The following is a 14746-nucleotide window of genomic DNA, read 5'->3' as shown; positions in this document are numbered from 1 at the left end:
CAGACCTGTTAGTGTTGTTAATAACATAGTTTTGGTTCCTCGTGTCAAAGACTTGAAGAAGAGTGACAGAGAGTGTTAGACTGCTGCAGGATCAGTGCCACCTCCACAGACCTGTGAAGAAAATGATTGTTTGACAGATGGGCTCAGATTCAGGATCAGCTGAGGAGTTTGTGGCTGACAGAATCCTGCAGGTACAGAGCAGAGCCCATCATTAGCATGCAGGACTGTCCCTGGGGGGGTCGGCTCATTCAGGAGGTTAATCAATGTTTACATGTTCAATAAACATGTTAAGTGTGTAAATTTGCCCTTTTCTCTCGAGTCTGTTTGCTCATGAAATGAACTTTGATTCGTTTACATTAAAAATGATGTTTAATGGTGATTAATCCAAATTAATCCACAGTAACCCTGTGATGAGTCTGATTAAACATTTTCATTAACAGCAGTAATATAGATTATATATTATTATATATTAGTGCACACTTAGCTTTTAGTATATATGTTTGTTACAAAGTTGTATTTACAGCAGAGAAGCTGAGTTAAAGACTGAAAACTATTCAAAGTCTCTTTGAATTGAAGCGTTTAACATTCTTTGTGTTTATTCTGCATTGACTTCATTATATGGTGTAAACGTCTGTTACAGGCTTAAATATAAAGTTGGAAAAATGTAACTGCAGCTATTGATCAAGTAATTGTGATTAATCAGGATTAATGACAGAAGATTGTGTCATTAATTAGTCATTTTTAATCTACTGACAGCACTAGTGTTCACTCTTGTGCCTCCAACTGTTTTACGCCCTTTCAACACCTTCGTGGTCAAAAGTGTACACGCACAAAATCTACAATAAAATCCTCACGCAGCAATAGGACAGACACACAATCCATTTATCTCTGTGTCTCAAACACACACACGTGTATTCAAAGCCTCGATTTGTTCATATTTCATCTGTTGTGTTTTTATCTTCAGCGTTTTCAGTGTTGCTGCATTTACACCAAAAATGTTTCCATTGATGAATCAGATTGATTTGAATGTGTTTCATCCATACAAATCCCTCCCTGGTGGTCACATGACTCTATAACATAACAGGAGTCATGTGACAAGAGTTTCATGCTGTGGCCTAAAATGTCAAAATGGTTGAATGTGGTGGAGTAAAAATGTGAGATATCAGCTACTTTTCTTCAATATGAAATGTTTGCAGGGCCTGACAGGAAGTGGACGGACGCTCTGATCACTTCCTGTTTGCTGAAGTGGGTTTTCAGTTGTTTAGAAACCAAAGGCTTGTTTTAAAAGACAGTTTAAATGGGACTGAGGGAACGACGTGTTTGTAGTTTATATCCAACAACATCGAGCAGTTTAATCAAAGAGTTCATGTTACTAACAGCTCACCTCTCTGCAGCAGACACAGGCTGGACTTTAAAATTAATGAAGCGACCAGCAGACCAGTCACTCTGTAAGGACACAGAGCTGGGTGGAGGTCCAGGCTGGACTTTAAAATTAATGGGAGGAGATCTAGACTTGTCACGCTTTCTGGATGGAGGTCCAGGCTGGTTCCTGTGAATAATGATGCAGCAGTGATGTGAGTGCTGAGCTGTGACATGGAGAAGAGTCATGGACAGTTAGAGATGGTCATCTCACCTCTGAGCTTTGGTCTGGCTCTCATGTTCCCCACACAGAGTGCTTTTAGAGGGAGGGACTCCCTCCTCTCTGTCCTCACACTGATCCATGCTGCTCAATTCAGCTCACACACACTTTCTACCTGCAGAGGAAACACAAATCATTCATGTGCACATCAGCTGAAATCCTCCTTTCATCACGTGTGCTGTCCAAATATCAGCTGCTTCTTTCCTGCTTCATCTCAGTGTCAGCTGGATGCAGTCAGACAGCAGTGTGAGGCAGAGGAAGCTGCCATCAGCTGTTCTGCTATCAGTCCACTAGATGGAGCCTGAAGCACACACGATGCATTCACTGACACACACTGATTCACTATTAATAAGAAAAATTAGAAGTGACAGTTTGTTTCTGTACTTGTGTTGATGTTGTGTTGATGTTGTGGAATGTTTCCTCTGTCAGTGCGCCCCAGGGTGGCTGTGGCTACAATGTAGCTGCCATCACCAGTGTGTGAATGTGTGGATGACTGGATGTGTAAAGTGCTTTGGGGTCCTTTGGGACTAGTAAAGCGCTGTACAAATACAGGCCATTTACCATTATCTGATTAAGTCAGTCTAAATATCAAACCCAACAACCTTTGTATTGTTGTCATAATTACTTCCTGTTGAAGCAGATCCAATATTTGTAATGAAGGATTTTAATGGATTTAAAGGATTTAAAGGATTTTAATTAATTTTAATTTTAACATATGCACCATGGTGCAGTGCAGGTGGATGCATATCCACCTACACTGTAATTATAAAGACCCCTGACCTCCAACAGCTGTTGACACAGTAACTGGTTATGGTCAAACAGATGTGTCCACCTCGCAGCAGTTACTGTGGAACAGCAGTTACTGTGGAACAGCAGCTGAGCTCATTCTGCAGTCAGTGTGTCAGTGAGAGCAGCAGCTCCACCTCCTCCACAGACTGATGGAGGCAGGAAAATCACTGTACTCAGTTCTGTGAAATACTGTAAATGCAGCTTCTTTTACTGTTTATGTACAAACTGAACTTTGAGTCTCACTTCAGATTGGATTTAAGTGTGTGTGTCACACCGTTATGTGTTACTCCAAAAAAAAAAAAAAAAAAAAAAGCCGTCTGACTGCTCAGACTGAGTTGGGGTAAAGTTCACATGCTGATTTGCTCTGTTCGGGTTCTTCTTCTTGCTTTTCTTAAAAGTAATGCAGTACATTACTTAGTTACTCACTAGATTAAGTAGTGTGTTGTTATATTCTGTTCCTCAGACCAAGGGTCTATGAACCAACTGTTCTTAGACATTTTTAGATCTGGGCTCTAAAAATCTGCTTATTGGCTCTCAGCTATAGTTAAGCAAGATGTCTTTGGTGAATTGAGGCTGTTTTATACAAGCTAAAGACACTGACTTATTCTTCACTCAGATATGCTGTGACATTCTAATGTTACAATGTTTTTCTTCTGGGACTACAGGAATGATTTTATATGATTCAAAGTTCAAAACAATCCTTTCCATCCTCTCTGTCACTTAGCCCAGTTCATCCTGTCTGGAAGCCTTTTGAAGCCTCCTTTAAGTCCGGCCTTTCCACTGAATCTGCTGATGGAGACACCATCTCCTCCACCTGCAGCTGTGGAGGTTCAGAGAAATAAATCTAACCTAGAGGTATATCTCTATATCTACAAAAGAAAGAAAGAAAAATGAATCAAACAGATTTTCTCTTTTGTTATTGGAAACATTGGAAACAATATCAGAGTCTACAAGAGAACAAAGGTCCCCGCAGGATGTCTCTGTTTGGGAAATACTCCAGTCATCCCCCTGAACCTGGTTAGTGACCTGAATCAGTGCTTTTTCCATGAATCCTACCGATGCTACCATGAAAACATGTTCAGCTTGTGTTTGAAGATGACTCACATGCTGACATTAGATACAGAAGAACTGAGAACATAAAGGGAGCAGCTTATTGAGGGAAACCCAAAAAAGCAGAACACAAGCAGCTCTGTCCTCTGTCTCACATCATGTTCATGAGGAGAGAAAAAGCCCCTAAAGTTCCTAAAGACAAACTGTTATAGGAGGAAACAAAGCAAACTTACAGCCGTCCTGGAAGGAGGCAGGACTCCACCTGAAGCTTAGCACAGGGGGGGAGGAGGCAGATTTTCAGAAGAGTTTCTGACAGTTTAACTTGGTGATGTCCGATTTAATCTGGTCTCATTTATTACGTTCCCCTGAGGGGTCTAGGCGGTGAGGGGGAAGTAACAAAAAGTGTCCGGGTCAGAAAAAGGAGACAAGAAGGCAAAGGGGTTAAATTAAAGAGTTTTATTAAAGTAGCTCAACTAAAAGAGACGGACAAGCCGCTATCACCATTTAAGAAAACAAACAAAACTCAGGCGTTGGTCAATAAAGTAAAACGTAAGCCAGAAAGAAAGAGAGCAGCTCACTAGCTGTAACCACTCACATGGCACTCTGGCCCAGAGCTCACCTTTCCCTGGGATTAAATACTTTTGATTACTGACAAGAGTCAGCTGTGTAAAAGGGAAAGCTGGCACCTCAGGCAGAAGCCATTGAAGGACACGCCCACACAGGCACCTTCAGGAGGAGGCCCTGCTAGGGCCGTAACACATTTCTGTTTGTCCACTGAGCAGGTTCAGCTTTTATTAAAAGAAATATGTTTGTGTCTTTCTCTAAACTCTTAATTATCAGTAATGTTCCCTGAGAAATCAACATTTCTTGGTTCTGATACAAGAATCTCGTTTTCATGGCCGCCATTCACGTGACCCAAAGTGTTTCTAATCTCTGGAGAACCGAGGTTAGTGATGGCCAAATGAAGCTTTCCGAAGCACTGAAGCTTGTATTGAAAAACGGTTCATTACTCGAAGCTTTTCAACACAGTCCTCTCCGGTGACATCTGGTGGTGAAAACTTTGAAGAGCAGCTTGAATCTGCAAAATAAAACGGACTGCTCAATCATCGCTGCTCACTCAAGAGTGGAGTTCTCTCTGATATTGGGCCACCGTTCCGTTGCTTTGAACATGTAATTGGTTTTGTTTTCTCGATTGGGGGGCTGAAAAAAATGTAATGCGTATCTGCGTAATACATTTTGATCAATAAACTTTCCCTATTTAAACATGCACTATGGTGTGGCCTTTCTTTGCTCATAACTCCTTGATGTTGGTAAATACAATAAGTGAGCAATATATATAATATACATATGAGAATGCACAGCACATTATGGAGTATGCCCCTGCTGTGGAGTCCTGCCTCCATCTACTTGTCGTTTAATCACTGGACAGCTGGACAGGTTCATACAAAATATTAGACGAGGCCAATTGTCCTATACATATTTTTGACCTAGGGGTGGGATTGATTGTGAACTGGAAAGGGAAAATGCTTAGGAAGCTGAGTACGGCTGCATCGTCACTGATTTGTAGAATCATTTTGATTCGATACAGGATCCGATTTGATTGGAATCTGGAAAGTTTTGCCTCAGTCAGAAATATTACAATTCTGGTCATGTATCAGTATATATCCATAATTTCGTATCTATTAAAAGAAAGCTGACACATGTGAGACTTAATTAGAGATGTAAACAGAGAGTTATGAAACCTGCAGCTGCAGAAGCCAGCGAAAAAAAGAGGCAAACACAGCGCGGACCCGACGACACATCAAAATCTGACTCTGACGCGTCGGGTCCGCGCTCTGTGTTCACGTTTGTATGCAGAATCCGTAAACCTGCTCCCAGTTACTGTTTTAGCTGTATGGTGTTTGACGACATGTTGTGAGGTTTAACCTGAGATGCTGGCGTTTCAGGCATAATAACGTTAATTTACAAATCGACACAGGATTGTAATGAATCAATATCACTTTATTCAATTTAGCATGGATTGTAATCAGAAAGGCGATAATCAAAACCCACCCCTAATCAAGAACTTGCAAAGTAAAAACATGATCAATGTAAGGTAGCCCTTTTTTTATTTACAGTTAAAAAGAGGATTAGTGTTACTGTGCGCTGGCTGAGTCTGTTTCTTTTCTTAGAAATAGTTTCTCCTGCCCTGGAGAAAATCCACTTGCATGGAACAGAAGAGGCTGTGGAGTGCAGGAACTACACTGCAAGCTGGTAGATATGCAGGTATTCCTGGGTCCTGCAGACTATCACCTAACAACAATAAACAAAATGATTTTCTAAACTGTAGCAATGTAATGTACGTATAGTGTCAAATACATTTTTGTAGTCTTCATTAGCTTTAATTCACATGGAAGTGTTCCTGAAGTCATATGCTGTAATGATATTTCCATTATGAAAACATGATTTTGGACATTTCAAGTTTTTCACTTCGGCAGATAAAATGAATTGAGCAAAATCAACTCAAAATATTCCCACACGCCAGAACGTCCTCTCTTCCTCGCTGGCTCCATATCTGTCAGTGGAATGATCACCTCTTCGCTCTCTGTCACCATCAACACACTCCACGAATCCCGTGGATGATTCACTTCCTTATATCCGTTTGAATCAGGTACCGAAGCAGTTACGTGCGTAATGAAGCTTCGGACGTCACTGGTCACGTGACTTTTGCCAAACGAAGCAAGCCTCGACACAGTGCTTCTGAACCAGTGTGTTGTTTTTTTCGACACACGCTCCGGAGCGTCAGCTTCAAGCGGGCCATCACTAACCGAGGTTTTACTGGTGCTACTGAATGCAGCATAAGAAGGAATTTTCCACTAAGTTTCATGTGACATGAACACAGACGGATGACGTGTCTGTGTCAGTCTTTTTCTTTTGAAACAAACTTTATTGAGACCTATGAACAGTCCAACGCCTATGAATGAAATTTAGAGGATTCAAAGAAATATTGATAAAAGTTCTCGGAGCTGCTGTGCAAATATTTTTAACTCACTATGGAAACTCCTGGTTTCAAACTTTAAGCTTTTTTGCTCAAGCAGTTGAACAGAAATAATATTAAACTATAACAGTACTGATATACAGTGATCCCCTCAAAAATAAACACAAAGATATGAAACTTCTGTCCATTCTGCCATTAAAACGGTAAAATAGATCCACTGATCTGATTTTTTTTTACTGTTTATGAAGAATAAGCAAATATATTATAAGATGAGAGGTGAGAAAAAAAATGCTCAGAATCACTCGTTTGTATTCAAATGTCAAAGTTCGTGTTCATCTGTTCCTCTCCTACACGTCACTATAAAGTTTAATCTTGTAAAAGTCAGAGTTTGAGTTCATATTCACTGCAGTTTAGTACAATATCTACATGTTAATGTTTGTTTGTGCTAAACTGTTCATTTGTTCTGTTTCATAATAAAACATAAATATAAACATCTGTAACATCTGCACTTTAATATCTGGTATTTTGTACAGACAGAAGACAAAAGGTTTACTTTAGTATTAAAATATGAGTCCCGTACAAATCAAATATGTATATAAAACTTAAAACTGATTTTTTTCAAACTTTTTTCCTCACCAGGAAAAAAGAAAAACTTTTTTCACGCCAAAGCTCAACATCTGACTTACTATTAATATAAAAACCGTGACTGAAGCATCTTTAAATGTTCCGATTTATTAACAGTGTTTTAAACTTAATACAGTAACTTTTGTTCAGTCTGAGAAATGTAAAACATGTTTTATCCTCCATCTTTGTTTCAGTGTGAACAGTCTGAGCGGACAGTTCGTGATGTTTTTAACAGAGGCCGACCTGCTGAATCAAATTTGTTTTAAAGAACAAAGTCCTCTGCTGTCCCTCCACCTGCTGCCTCTGAATACAAAGGGTGAGAACTTTAAATTAACACTGTGGCAGATATGTAACATCTTTAAATGATCTCACTGACTTACAGACAAATGAAGGAAGACGTCTGTGGTGGCTGAAACCTCCACCCAAAACATATCCACAGACAGCAAGGTTGTTGTAGTTTGTAATTTTTAATTAGTTTTTATTTGCATTTCTTTTTCACTTTGTGTTTTTAATTCTGTTTAGTTTCAGTTAGTTTCCACGGTGAGTTTGCTTGTTTCAGTTTATATTTGATTTTTTATTTATTATATATTTACGGGGTCAGAGGCTGGACTGACGTAGATTAATGTAGATTTTATGATAAAAACGGAACTTTTTGAAAGCAGTGACTCAGTCTTTTTTTTTTAGCCAAACTAACAACACTAACAGGCCATTTCCTGTAAAATGTTAATCAGTTTTCCAAAATCATTTCATTGATCATTCTCAATAATTTAGTTTTAGTTTGTTTGTGCAGTTTTTATTTCTACTTTAACTTTTTTCAGATCTAGCTGTAGTTCTAAGTTGAGTTTCAGTTTCGTGTGTTTTGTAACACTTCTTCCTGTTGGAGAGGAGCCAACAGTTTGTGACGCAGTATTTTTAAGACCGACATGTTGAACCTGTATCTAACACACATCTATACGAAGTATTCATTTACAAAGTGCGCTCTCTGTCTCCTGCTGTGCGTGTAAATAAAAACATCCGGAGCTCAGCGGCTCTCCGGTTGAGCTCAGGCCACATTCAGTGTGTTTAGTCTGATTCCCGGACTCTGATCACACAAGGCCAGAAAATGGCGGAGACACTCGGCCTTGTTGGAAAACATTACACACTGACTTTAATGGAGAGACCGGAAATACAAACACACACAGTTTGTTGTGTGAAGAAATCAAACACGAGCTGAACAAACAGTAAAGTTCCTAAAGACAAACTGTTAAAGGAGGAAACAAAGCAAACTTACAGTTTCTTCACACCAACAACAAGCTCCACTCCACACCTGGACACTAAACACGGACACACAGGTGAGCTGCTTCCTGGAAGGAGGCGGGGCTCCACCTGAAACTCAGCACAGGTGGGAGGGGCTCAGCTCTGTGTGTGCTGATGTGTTAACTTTAAAAATATGCCGTCTGACTGCTCAGACTGAGTCAGAGTAAAGTTCACATGCTGACGTGTGGAGACATGAAACCTTGTTGTAGCTGCAGGTGTGAACACACTGATCCCAGATCAGCTCTGCTGTATTTGTAACATGAACATTTCTGCTGCAAAGCTTCAAATGTTCAGCATGTTTCTCTGTTTCCAGTCTATAGATCCAGTCACACTTTCTACCTTCACCTGTGCAGTAAAGACTGAGAGCAGAGCTGAAACCAAGCGTCCAATCAGTGAGCAGCATCAACACCTGAGCTTCATTCAGACTCTGTTATTGAAGATGTTGTTGGTACAAAGTTCATCTGCTGCTCACATGAATCCATGAAAGATTTATTTCACTGATGTTTCTTCAAAGCTCATTTCAACCTGTTGAAGTCATGAATGAAAGTGCAGACTGAGAGTGGATCACATGATGTTTGAGGTGTGTCATGTGACATGTTCAGTATTGTCACACATGTCTAGATTGTCCCTGATATCATAACTGCTCAAACACTGATGATTATATTTGAAGAATTATTCCTGATGGCAGCAAAGTTTGAATGGAGCTCTCTGTCTGTGCTGATTTGTCGCCCTCTGGAGGTCAAAGCACAAACTGCATGATGTCACTGTAACCACCACAGTGACAGGAAGTGTTTTTATGACTGAAACACTGAAATGATGCTAACGGCTGTCGTTAGGCTCACTGACAGCAGTGCTGATGTGTTCATGTCAAACACTGGCTCAGGTCAGACTCCTTCATCCTTCTCCAGCGTGAGGCCGCCCTCAGACCCACAGGAGCTCTGACCTTTGACCTCCTGACCCTAACCATTTTAGTCTTGTTGCATCTGCAAATCCATCCAAACTGTAGCCGAGCAAAAGAAGCTGGAAGCTGTTCTATGAATGATGTTGTTGAAGGAGCTTGGAAAGAAAAGCGTCTGGACTTCTTTAAGTTGTTTGAAGAGGGACATGGACGTCTTAACGCCCACTCACATCCTGGGACATTTGATCACAGGAAATCACATGATGGGGTGGGGCTAGATCTCACAATGGGTTCACCCAAGACCTTGGCTGATTGTGACCCACACCCGTTCTCACACCGTGGCTCGTGTGATTAGGTAGAGGATCAACAGGGGCTCCGTGTCCCTGAATTTAAACTGAATCTAAACACACCGTGCACAATGCCAAGTTAGATAATGGTTAAAAGAACAAGATAAGAATAAATAAAAAGATAAAATAAGGATAAGAAATAACTTAAAAAAATAAAATAAAAAGATAAATAACTGCAAATAAGTACAAATAAGTAACTGAAGACACGTGTGGTCTGCAGATGTCGATGTACATGGATGTACATGGAGTTTAATGTGCAAAATGAACTTAGTGTGCAAAGTGACCTGATGTGCAAACTGCAGTTTGAGGTCGGTCAGCTGTTCAGGAGTCTGATAGCAGTGGGGAAGATGGAGTTGTTGAGTCTGGATGTTCTACATTTCACACTTCTGAACCTTCGTCTCGAGGGCAGAGGTGTGTCTCTCCTCTGGACTCTGTGATGGTAGCTGCTCTGCAGAGAGGGCAGCGGGGTCCTGATGATCTTCTCCACAGTTGTTATCACTCTCTGCAGGCGTTTGCGGTTTGCAGTAGTGCTGCCGTACCATGCAGTGATGCAGCTGTCAGGCTGCTCTCCACAGTGCAGCTGTAGAACCTGCTGAGGATCTTGGCCAACATACCAAATTTCCTCAGCCTCCTCAGGAAATACAGCAGCTGCTGAGCCTTCTTGACCAGCTGTGTGAGTTTGAGTCCCTCACTGACTCAAACTCCTTCAGTGACACTTGCAGCCTTGCAGATTAGTTTGCTGATCCTGATGCATCTCTGGAGCTGATGCTGTCCCCCAGCAGACAACAACAACATAGATGCTCTCACTAGTCCACTTTACCCTCTAATCACATCTCTGACATCTGCAGGTTGCTCCATAGAGACTCTTGTGCAATGCCAGGTGTTTGTGTTTGTCTGTAGGTACACATTAGATATGACCATAGACGCACACACACAAGTGAACACAGCAGCACAGATGGTTTCCACCTGCTTCCCTCTTTCTTCACACAACTGTGAGGATGATGAAGAGGTTTCAGGACGAGGTGGTCAGCAAGCACAGGATAAAGCAGGGCCATGAAACTCTCTGGTGCAGCAGATGTTTAATCAGACTCAGCTTTAGGCTTCTTTTCCCACCTGGCAGCAAAGTAACAGCTTCACTAATGTGAACAGTCACAATGTTAAACGTTTCTATATCTTCATATATTTTTATCTGTTGATGCTGCAGAATAAAGTCTGTTAACAGAGTGCAGGATGTGTAGAGCAGGTCCAGCTCTCCCTTTACTGTGTCCACTTTCATCAGCCCCTGTGAAGTGACACAGAGTGCATGTGTGTCTGTCAGCTGTTGTTTGTTGTGAAGGATGGAACAAATGAACACACACTTTTAGAGAAATCTGAAAAAGCAACACGTGCTTGGGCTCCTTCTGTGCTCGTCTTCATTAATGCTGATCTTTCTTTCCTGTTTGTTCTTTGGCACAAGCTTCAGTCTTTTCTCCCAGGGCTCCTTCACACTTAGAAACACACCTACATTCATTTATACACAAACATCATGAAACAAAGGCTTTGTAAAAGAGGACATGAGATCCTCTCTGAACAGCACATTCATATCAAACACAGGACTGAACAGGATATACTGAGTCTGTGCTGTTTTCATTGTTACTTGCTGAGTATTTTTCCAGTGTTTGAAATGTGACTCAAGTCTGATTCTTCTACTGTGTGTGAACTCTAAGCAGCTGCATTAAACAGCTGCTTTTCAAACCAGGCTCAATCCTATGACTCTGTCAATGTAAACTTTTGTCACCTGCATGAATAACAATCCTTGATCTAGTCAGGACTGCAGTGCTCCTGTGATCCCAGCTTATAGATGGAGGCTAGCATGAGAGGCTCAGCAGCTAAAGCAGCACACCTGGGTCTCCCAGCCTATTAAAAGCAGCCCTTTGCTTCACCTGCTTCACTAAACATTATTGTTATTATTTAAGCAGAGTGGTGTGATTCATGTAGGCATTGCTGTGTGACAGGAGGACTTTTCTTGAAACAGCTCGTGTGACGTGAGCTGACGTAAAAACAGTGATGTTAGCTTGATTCTCTTGGCTAAAACTATTTTAAAAAGAAGGTCAATCATGCAAATCTGCCAATAGAAGCCAAAGTTACAGCCCCTCAGAGTTTAAAGAGAAAAGGCCCGTTTCCAACACTCGGTTGTGCAAAGGGAAACAGGCCCACAGTGCCTGAGTGTGTGGGTAATTCTTCAAATAATATTCAAAAGCAAACATTTTTAAGCATGTAAATAAAATTCAATCATTTCTGCTCTTCAATACCTAAGAAATGAAAACTGGCAGATGGTCCCAAAATGTGAAACGCCTGGCTATCTGTGCATTTAGTGCTGCAAGTTTTCACTGTTTACCTTCAGAAGCATAAATCTCTGCACAGATAATGTTCATATGTGGATTCCTGGTTTTCTGCAGTTAATTGTGACCCAAAGCGTATTTTTAAAGTGGTTCCAGGCAATAAAGTCTAAAAATAAATACATCTACTTCCTTTTTCTGTGTTCCAGCCTCAGTGACTCTGACACAGTGCTGTAATATTTACACCTCTGATGAAAACAGAGTTTGTAGTTGCAGAGAAATACTCGACTCATTTTGGGCATTTACGAGCAGGAACCTCAGAAAGCCCCTCGCTGCTTCACTGGTTAAGAAGCAAAGCAAACATTAGTTCACAGTGATGTTAATTAAGGCCCAAAGTTTAGGAACGAACGTCAGCACTTCACTAATGAATGTAATGCTGATTCATGTGCTTGTTTTGTAATGTGCATGTTGTGCGTTGCTATTTCCCATATTCTTTGGCACTGATAGATGAAGAGTCTCAGGCAGGACCGAGGCTGTCAGCTGCTGACAGTGAGCAGGGAGAGAGCAGCAGAAGCTGGGCAAGAGCAGGGCACCTTCAGCCCCCTTCATCAGTCAGAAATCATTTGGGTGTCTGTGTGAAATGTCTGATTTTTAAAATCTTTTTGTAGACATATTTATTAAATGTTTAACAATTATATAGAAGAAAGACAATGTAAAGAACAAAACATGACAAAACAAAAATGAGTTGAAGTTATGAACTGTTTCTGAGAGACAAATAACACCAGGATCCTTTTTGTGTAGCTGACAGCTGGTAACTGTGCAGGGGCGGGTCTAGCAAAGTGTTGCCAGGGGGGCAGGTAGGGCATTAACAGGGAGAGGGGGGCACAAAGACATACTTTTCTTTCTTGTTCTCATTTAAAATGTCGAGCTTTTAATAAATAATTATCTGAATCTTACAACAAACGTTTCCATCTGATGTAAAATGTATAGAAATCCATTATTGTACATAGTCATTTTTTAGGGTCCCATCATAATTTCTTCAGAAGTAAGTACTGCATATGATGCCAGTGTTTCCCACATTTTCTAGATTCTGCACCAGTACTGTGTGTAAAATGCATCAAAAAGTCCGTTTGATTCTTTCTCACCTGTCTTTCTGTCTCCTTTCACTTTTTAAAGGTTGCCATGTTAGAAAACATATTTTGCCCTGCCGTGCTGTTTATTGATGTGGCAAATGAAAGGTTTATGAAAATATATCTAAATCTGTCATCAGTAATCAGCAATGATCATGTCTCACCTCTAGTCTCTGTCTTAATGTCAGGTTTCCACCGTGTGTTGTAGATGTTCAGGAGGTTAACTCGACCAACAGTCTACTTCCTGTTTAGAATACCAGGACAGGGAGGATGGTGCAGGTTTAAGTTTATTAGACTGATGCATGTATACCAACAAGACAGCGTCCATCACTGTGACAACAGCGTTTGTTTTCATTCAAAGGCTTCATGGTTTTTCCTTTAATACCTGGGGGGCCGGTCTCCAGTCAAAATGCCCAGGACCATTTTTTGTCCCAGTCCAGCCCTGGTGTCAGATCTGCATGCAGTGTCAATGAGACGATCAACAACAGATCAGACAAAACACTCAGGCGGACACTCCTCTGTAGAAGGAAACATGGAGAGTGTGAGGTAATCAGTGCACAACATCACTTTGTATTTCAGGCTGTTTTTATATAGAACTTCAGCACCAATGTAAAAGTTCTGGTTTGAGGAAGATGAAGAACATTTTCAGGAAGGATGCCGTCTGCAAGCAGAGCTGCTTGAACCTCAGCGCTGAGGTCCAGACTACTTCCTGTGAAGCCACGTGATGTAAATCTGCTGCTGTAACTTCACAGTTTACTGAAGCTAAATGCAACGTTACCATATAATCTGTTTTCAACAAAGGTTTCACTCCGTCCGGTGTTGATGGAATGATTCAGGCCGTACTCGTCAGGCTTCCCGTCGACCACACGCATTTCAGTCACAAACCCCGTGACTGACAACAAGGGAAACAGCAGAAGAAAAGATGTGAAAAATACTGGATGATGATGATGGAGGATTAACCGCGGTGGCTAAACTGTTTCCTGTCTTTGTGGGCGTACTCACAGGGAAGTTTCCAGGCACGTCAGTCTTGGTGGCTAAAGTCTCCATTTTCCAACATGTATCGCTACAGGTGCAAAGACACAACATTAATCATCAGTGTAAATATTTTAATGCTGTCCAAACGGTGTTTGCTTTGTCTGTCCTCTCGCGCTCACAGAGGAAACGAGGACGCCACCTTCAACCCATCTTCAGTTGGCTCAACCATGGCCGGACTTCCTGTTGGCTTTGTGACAGCAAACCACTTGAAATGAGAGCAAACTGCAGTCAAGCACCACTTACAGCAACCTGTGGACACGCAAATGGAAAGCACTGAGAATCATACAGAAGCATAAGAGCTGTTTATTGTAACACGTGTGTGTGTGTGTGTGTGTGTGTGTGTGTGTGTGTGTGTGTGTGTGTGTGTGTGTGTGTGTGTGTGTGCACATTAATAACACACTGATGTATGTTAGTTTGATTTATGCTATATCTGAGAAAACAACTGCAGAATTTTACATCAAAGTTTCCAAAGCTGATGTTTTGTTGTTCACTCTGTTTTATATTCATATAGTTTGTTGTTTTTAAATCAGTGGACAAAATAAATATTATCACACAAAATCCAGGGTGAAACATAACCAAATAACCTAAATGGTGAAGTCATTATAGAAGTACATGTTGCAAAGGTCGGCCTCCTGTATAGACT

General features: G+C 41.1%; 2 protein-coding genes across 2 annotated transcripts in view; both read right to left on the bottom strand.

Moving 5' to 3' along the window:
• Positions 1-8362, bottom strand: part of LOC309702180 (protein NLRC3-like) — a 121838-nt gene extending 113476 nt beyond the window's left edge. The window contains exons 1-2 of the mRNA XM_082526664.1: positions 8350-8362; positions 3712-3852 (exon numbers count right to left, since the gene is read on the bottom strand). The gene's annotated coding sequence lies outside the window, so the exon portion shown is untranslated. The remainder of the gene's footprint in view (positions 1-3711; positions 3853-8349) is intronic.
• The window catches only part of LOC309702178 (uncharacterized protein), a 240971-nt gene that overhangs the window by 21007 nt on the left and 205218 nt on the right, over positions 1-14746 (bottom strand). The window lies entirely within an intron of this gene.

Source organism: Aulonocara stuartgranti (genome assembly GCF_965226115.1).
Source record: "Aulonocara stuartgranti genome assembly, chromosome: 3".
NCBI lineage: Eukaryota > Metazoa > Chordata > Actinopteri > Cichliformes > Cichlidae > Aulonocara > Aulonocara stuartgranti.
This window is presented reverse-complemented; position numbering and strand designations above follow the sequence as displayed.